The sequence below is a fragment of the Oryctolagus cuniculus genome, chromosome 8 (assembly GCF_051225735.1).
Source record: "Oryctolagus cuniculus isolate XC-2025 breed Fujian yellow rabbit chromosome 8, ASM5122573v1, whole genome shotgun sequence".
Taxonomy (NCBI): domain Eukaryota; kingdom Metazoa; phylum Chordata; class Mammalia; order Lagomorpha; family Leporidae; genus Oryctolagus; species Oryctolagus cuniculus.
Window position 1 is genome coordinate 133,912,904 of NC_142874.1, and position 5,314 is coordinate 133,918,217.

A 5,314-nucleotide genomic window follows, 5' to 3' on the forward strand; every position below is an offset into this window, starting at 1 on the left:
ACACTAACAGGAAGCTAGAATGGAGAACAGAGCTGGGACTCCAATCCAGGCATACCATTATGGGTTGCAAGTATTCCAACCACCAGGACAGCTTACTTGTTGTACCAAACACCCATCCTTGACCATGTTTTTTTTTTAAAGATTTATTTATTTGAAAGTCAGAGTCATATATAGAGAGAAGGAGAGGCAGAGAGAGAGAGAGAGAGATCTTTGATCCACTGGTTCACTCCCCAACTGACTGCAATTGCCAGAGCTGGGCCGATTTAAAGCTAGGAACCAGGAGCTTGCTCTGGGTCTTCCCATGCGAGTGCAGGGGTCCAAGGACTTGGGCCATCTTCTACTACTTTTCCAGGCCACAGCTGTAGTGGAATGAGAAGTCCATGCCAAGGTGGCCACTGGCAAGCGAACTTCAGTTACTCAGGAATGGCTTTGAAACCCACCTGGCAATGGAGCCAGCCTGGCAACAGGCTGTGATTGGATGGCTTTGGAAACTGCCTGGCAACAGGCTGTGATTGGTTGGGGAATAGACCATCCCTTGACTGGATTGGCTGGTCTTGGCTATCTAAGCTGTTGTACCAACTGAAATAAACGAGTCTGCGGGCTGCTTGCCTCAAGCCTGCTTTCACCCGACTCCCGGGGTCTGTGTGGTGACTCCACACCTCTTGCCCCCACCATGCTCCTCCTCTCAGAAATGAATCCACTGTAACATTGTTGAGAAATCAACTGCAACACACAGCAGAGGGTTGAAACAGAAGTGGAGCAGCCGGGACTCAAACCAGCACCCATGTGGAATGCTGGCTCTGCAGGCAGTGGCTTTACCCGCTACGCCACATTGCCAGCCCCTACCATATGTTTTTATAAGTTACATTTTCTCCTTCTGTAGTGTTATGAAAACATCTACTTTGCATAAGAATATTGATCTACTTCCCCCATTTACTCATTTTTCTCAAAATGTAGAGGGAATATTTGTCAATGTAATTTAATATTAACTTATGTGTAAGTATAAAAGAAATGAAAAACTTATATAGCTTTAAGCTACTGATCCAGCATAACTCTTTACCCCAGTAGACTCCACTTTCTAGTATAGCATAAAACAGTTTTTCCAGTTTGTGAAATTTATCTGTTTGGGTTGCTATAACAAAATGTAAAAGACTTAATGTTTTGGGGAGGGCATTTAGCCTGTTGGGTAAGACTTATGTTGAAGGAACTGGCATGGTGCACAGGGCGTAGAGCCATCACCTGCGGCTCTTGCATCCAGTGTGGGCACTGGTTTAAGTCTGCCTGCTTCACTTCCCATCTGGCTCCTGCTGGTTAGCCTGCGGGGGCAGTGGAGGATGACTTGGGTGCTTGGGCCCCTACACCCACATGGGAGGCTTAGGGTGGGGGAAGCTCCTGGCTCCTGGCTTTGCGTCAGCTCGTCGTGGCCATTGCAGTCTTTTCGGGGGGCTGAACTAATGGATTCTCTCTCTCTCTCTCTCTCTCTCCCTTGAATTCTGCCTTTCAAATAAATAATTAAATCTTAAAAAATAAATCAGAAAGACATCTGTTGAGACACCCGTATCCCTTATAAGTGCTTGAGTTCCAGTCCTGCATCCCCTCTCAGTTCCAGCTTCCTGTTAATGTGCGTGCTGGAAAGCAGCAGGTGATGGCGTGGGACCCTGTCACTCTTGTGGAGACTGGGCATGAACTTCCAGATCCTGGCTTTAGCCCGGTCAAGCCCTTAAAGTTGTAGGCATTTGGGTAGTGAACCAGAAGATGAAAAATCTCTTGCTCTTTCTCTCCCTATAGTTCTACCTCCAAAAAAATGATTTAAAAAAAAAAATAAAGTAGAGTTTCCTTTGGCTAAGTTCTTAAGGCCAGAATCCAGGACCATGGAGCCAGCTGTTTGGTATCCTTGGGGAGCTCTCTGAGGCCTGTGGTGGTTTCCATCTCATTGAGTCATTGTATGATCTTTCCTTGTGCATTTATACTCCCTCCTGGCATCTGTTAATCTTCTTATAAGGACTCCAGTTACATTGCATTAGGCCTCCCTTGCTTCTATCTTGTCACTTTTATTACTTTATTTCCCCTTTTAGAGGGCCTATCTCCACGGTTACATTGGTGATCAGTGCTGCAACCTGTGAATTTTTTAGAGGACACAAGTCAGTCTACTACAACATTCAGAAGAGGAAATAAGAAAATATATGCAAAATCTGTAGCATAATAACTGAAACTTAGGAATTCTCAAGACAGTTTATTATCATTATCAAATGATTGCATATTACAGTCATTGCTCTACTTGGTGATGGCATATATAAAATGAGTGATAATGTATCCATATTCAAAATGAATAATACAAACAGCAACAAAGAAAAGCCAGGTATTCCTGCGTGTATGGTTGATAACTCTATAGGAGAAATCATTTGGGGAAAAGGGATAGAGGAATTGTCTTGAAAATATTTTTAAATGTTTTTTGAAAAACAGGGAATAAAGTTGATTTTCCTTTGTTTCCTACAGAGTTTGGGTAATCCAGTGGCTGTAGTGAAGCAGTGACTTTTCAGCCACCAATTGGAGAGTCTGTTTCATGAAAAAGTTGGGAGGTTCCATGCATAAAATATTTCATGCAGAGAAGGGCTCACATTCTGCGTTGTGTTTGCGATGTGGGTTCATCTAAGTGATTTCTGAGATGAATTCTGTCCGGCTTGCAGACTTGATCTTAGTTGTTTTAACTTTTGGTTTTGCGTGAGAGTGGGTCACACCTGATCCTGGAAAGAGAATTTGCAGCACAATGAAGCGAATGGAGAATGTGAAGTGATACAAAGGGAACAGATCATCTTTTCATTTTTAAGTGGAAAATGGGTGTGGTTACACAATTAAGGAATGTTCCTGAATGAAGGGTAGAAAGTCAGCGGGGATTATAATGAACCCCAGGTATAGTATGTAGATGTGCATGCGTAGAACACTGAGGGGAGACAGGAGACGGGGGTGGGGGGGAGATGGAGCAGCTATGTGAATGTGAGATCATTCAGAACACTGCAGTGTAGGGAGGATGCAATGTTTTTGAATTTCATCTAAATTGAGTCAGGCTCAGCAATTGCCTGTAATTTGTTTGAGAGACTCTTTATCACATATTCTTTGAAATTGGATTTAGTATTAAGATTAACTATACATAATGGGTTTTTTATAGTGCCTACGGGATAATTGGCTGAGAGAATAATTCTGAGATATCACTGATCAACTAGGCTCAGGAATTTTTCTTTTAGGAACAAATTGAAATGAGGGCTAGGTCTGTACAAATTAAGTGTTTCAATATAAGTGGAAATTCTTCAGAATGCTGGATATCCTTTGATTTCTCAAGGGGAAATGCCTTTAAAGACTCTTTCCATGTTTCATAACTAACATGTTTTTTGAAAGATTTATTTATTTACCACTTGAAAGACAGAGTTACACAGAGGCTGAGTCAGGGACAGAGAGAGAGAGAGGAGAGAGAGAGAAAGAGAGAGTGAAATCTTCCATCTGCTGGTTCACTCCCCAGATGGCTGCATTGGCCAGCCCCAGGCCAGGCAGAAGCCAGGAACCAGGAACTTCTTCTGGGTCTCCCATGCGTGCAGGGGCGCAAGCATTTGAACCATCTTCCACTGCTTTCCCAGAGAGCTGGATTGGAAGTGAAGTCAGGACTCTGGCACCGTGGGTGGTGGCTTTACCACTATACCACAGTGTCAGCCCCAGAAACTAACTTGTTATGCATAACTTTCAGGTTATTTTTCACATTGATTATCCTAATACTTCTGTTTCGTGTTTTATATGTAAAAGTTTAGATTTTGAAGAATTTGATTTCAATTCAAACAAAATGTTACCCATTTTTTTCATGCATATTATCATGTGAATTAGGTTTGTCTGATGTTTTGTTTTTATCTATTTTATTGGACACAATGGGATAGTCTGTATTACAACAACAAATAATCTGAGATCCTAGCTCTGAACTCCCTGTAGATTGAACACTCAGGTTGTACCCAGCTCAGCCTCAGTGGCTTCCTTTGAGTCTGTCCTCGTGAGGATATCTTCTGTGTCTTCAGCCATGTTTTAGGGTCCATGTTGTTGCCTCTTAAATACTTATTCTGTAGGGTCTACATGGAAAGGGAAGAAAAGGCATATGCAGTAGGATGTAGACCTGGGCCTCCACGTGCTGGATACGTCCTACAGACTTGGCATCTCCCAGCACTCCTGACACAGCCTCTGCCACATGTATGCACCAGTTATGAAAAATCTGGGGGCTAGCACTGTAGCACAGTGAGTTAAGTCATTGGCTGCAATGCCTGCATCCCCTATAAGCACCCATTCAAGTCCCGGCTGCTCCATTTCCAATCCAGCTCTCTGCTAATGCACCTGGGATAGCGGTGGAAGACGACCCAAGTGCTTAAGCCCCTGTCACTTATGTGGGAGAGAAGGACGGAGTTCTTGCCTCCTGGCTTTTACTTGGCTCAGTCCCAGCCATTGCAGCCATTTGAGGAATGAACCACTGGATAGAAGGCCTCTCTCTCTCTCTCTCCTATCACTCTACCTTTCAAAGAAATACATACATTTTTAACAGAATAGAGCAACATTTGCCCTTCTTTTCTCATCAGGAAAACAAAGTAAGAATGAGTAAAACACAAAGCATGGTCTCCAGTGGGATATTTAGGACCATTTTCTAGGAATCAAGGAAAGTAGAGGACAACCCACATTTCAGACAAGTGGGATGTGAAGGGACAAGGCTGGTAAGGTACAAAGGTGTACAGTAAACCCAGATGAGGAGGAGAACACATGGATGAGAATCCAGCAACAGCCTCCGTCTGGTACAACCAGAGGCGGGAGTGCTGGCGGAGCTGGCCTGATTATTTATTGAAGTGTGATGTAGGGCCCAAGTCAGTGGAGAGACAAGGTAAACACGTGCATAGGCACAATGTGGAGGAGGGCCACATGTGGGAGGCTGAACTGGTTTTCAAAGACATGTTTGATGCTTTTCCTGAAGCGAGATCTTGTGTTGCCTTGCACCTGAACTCTGAAAAGGAGATGGAACTGGCTTTGCCCATTAAAACAAGAATGAGAGTCACAGGTTTCCTTGTCAGTACAAGTGTTAGGAGCTGGTGTGGGGTTTATCATGAAGTCTTTCCCCAGCTCTTTGAACATGCAAACTTGTGGAGAGACACAGACTCTGTCAGGCTGATGTTTAAGATGAATAAAATGAAGAAATCCTCCCTAGCACAAGGTGGACATGCAATGAGAACTAGGAGTACAGTTGGTAGCTATTGGCCGCTGTGGTGTTCAGGTTATTGGTAATCACAGTGTAGCTTAT